This window comes from Tupaia chinensis, unplaced genomic scaffold (assembly GCF_000334495.1).
Source record: "Tupaia chinensis unplaced genomic scaffold, TupChi_1.0 Scaffold147500_2, whole genome shotgun sequence".
Taxonomy (NCBI): domain Eukaryota; kingdom Metazoa; phylum Chordata; class Mammalia; order Scandentia; family Tupaiidae; genus Tupaia; species Tupaia belangeri.
The window spans coordinates 477,040-479,310 of record NW_006207352.1 but is presented as its reverse complement, the minus strand read 5'-3'; the positions used below and the strand labels follow the sequence as shown (position 1 = coordinate 479,310).

Genomic DNA, 2,271 nt, shown 5'->3' with positions numbered 1-2,271 from the left:
CCGCTCTGCGCCTGCGCGCCCCCGCCCCCACCCCGACGGCGCCCGGGCGCTCTGTCGCAGGGTCAGCGCGGGGACCCCTTGGCCTTGGCCTTCAGCCTCCACAGCTGCAAGGTGGGAGCTGTCGCCCGTCGCAGGGCCAAGGACACCGGCCCCGGTTGCTGCAGGAGGGCCCAGCGGTGTGGCCGCCCGTCCCCGGGGTGCGTGGGGCTCAGGTGGGGCCTGCCCAGGTCGGGGCCCCTCCGTCCTGGGGAACGCTGGGCTGCGCTCCGCGGGGCCGCCCTGCCCGGCTTCCGGCCTCCCTGCCGCCGCCGAGCGCGCTCTGGAGGGGCCCAGCCTTCTGGCCGCCACCTGCTTGTCGCCGCTTGCGACATTTCCGCCAGGAGCCCCGCTGCGCTGTGGGCGCTGAGTTGGCCCTATTTTTAGAAGGCTGCTTTCACCTTTCATTTTGAAAGAAATTCGAGCGTAAAAAGCTGGAATCCACATTGGCCTCTCGTAGGCTGTGCCTGGGCTGACCGCTTAATCCTTTCCGGGTGTGATCCAGGAGTCCGGGGAAAATGGTGTTATGGGAAACGCTGTAGATTTCAATTTTTTCACACCAAAATGAACTTTAATTTTCCACAGACTTTTTGGAGGCCCTTGTATTTATGTATATGGATACACACATACACTCAATTTTTAAATTTTTAAAACAGTTATTTAATTGTATTTATTATTGGGGCCAGCAGTTAGCGTAATGGCTATGTCGCTGGACTCCCATGTAGTTGACCACGGTTCGAGTCCCGGACCCGGTGGCTTAAACTCACACCGGGCGCGTGTGCGTGCGTGCCCAAGATCCCGAGAGGAGAACGGAGGAGAAGGGATTGCGGCGTGGCCATCCCCCCTGGGGGGTGATTTCTTGCTTTCTGTCTCTCTGTCTCTGGCAAGCGCACGCACCCTACAGCAAAAACTCCTAGAACAATTTTATTTATTGTTATTTTTCATTTGTTTAGGGCACACATGCTCACCAAAGAGGAAGGGAGGGAGAGAGAGAGAGCAGAAAAGCAAGTCTCCAGGTCTGGGACTCACACTGTGGTTAGCCATGTGGAAGTCCAGCACCTTAAACACCATGCGTCTGCTGGCCCTAATTTTTTTTTTTCTGAGAGGTTTTTTGCTATAGGGCGCGTGCGCTCGCCAGACAGAGACACAAAGCCCGAAATCACTCCCCAGGGGGGATGGCCACGCTGCAGTCCTTCCTCCTCCATTCTCCTCTCAGGATCTTGGGCACCACGCACACGCACCTGGTATGAGTTTTAAGCCACCGGATCGAGGACGCGAACCGCAGTCGACTACGTGGAGTCCAACGACATAGCCATTGCACTAACTGCTGGTTCCCTTAAGAGAGATTTTTGCTATAGAGTGCATGCGCTCACCATAGAGAGAGAGACAGAGCAAAAAAATCACACCCCAGGGGATGGCCACGCCAGTCCCTTCCCCTCCATTCTCCTCTTGGAATCTTGGGCACGCATGCACACGCGCCTGTTGTGAGTCTGAAGTCATCAGGTCCGGGACTCAAACCATGTTTGACTATGTAGGAGTCCATCAATGTAACCATTACGCCACCTGCGGGTCCCATCCCATCATGTTTTCTAGTACTCTTTCATCTTATTTTATTTAAAATTTAGTTGAAAAATATTTTTTTTGGTAGACAGATTTTTGCTATAGGGTGTGTGCTCTTACCAGAGAGACAGAAAGCAAGAAATCACCTCCCAGAAAGGATGGCCATGCTGCAGTCCTTTCTCTTCCATTCTCCTCTTGGGTTCTTGGGCATGTGCAAACATGCACCTGGTGCAAGTTTTAAGCTGCCTGGTCTAGGACTCGAACTGTGGTCTACTATGTGGGAGTCCAACGACATAACCATTATGCCATCTGCTGGTCCCTGTTTTTTTTTTTTTTTTTAGAGGTTTTTGCTATAGGCCACGTGTGCTCACCAGAAAGAGAGACAGAAAGTGAGAAATCTCCCCCCAGGGGGATGGCCATGCCACAATCCCTTCTCCATTCTCCTCTCGGGATCTTGGGCACGGATGCACACACGCCTGGTGTGAGTTTAAGCTACCAGGTCCTGGACTCAAACCGGTCGGCTACATGGGAGTCCAGCGATGTGCCATTTCGCCACCTGCTGGTCTCAGCTGGTCCCTGGCCGTAAACTTTTAGTCTGTCCTGAGTTGATGGTGGTGAGAGGGCCTATCTTTGTCCTGGTGTCATGACCCCACTAACCTTCATGAATAACTTCAC

The 2,271-nt window shown here is 53.8% G+C and overlaps 1 long non-coding RNA gene across 1 annotated transcript in view; it reads left to right on the top strand.

Annotated features, from left to right (window-relative positions):
• The first annotated feature begins 20 nt into the window (after window positions 1-20).
• LOC102480440 (uncharacterized) overlaps window positions 21-2,271 on the top strand; it is a 33,900-nt gene continuing 31,649 nt past the window's right edge. The window contains exon 1 of the long non-coding RNA XR_003548118.1: window positions 21-197. This is a non-coding gene — a long non-coding RNA (uncharacterized LOC102480440). The remainder of the gene's footprint in view (window positions 198-2,271) is intronic.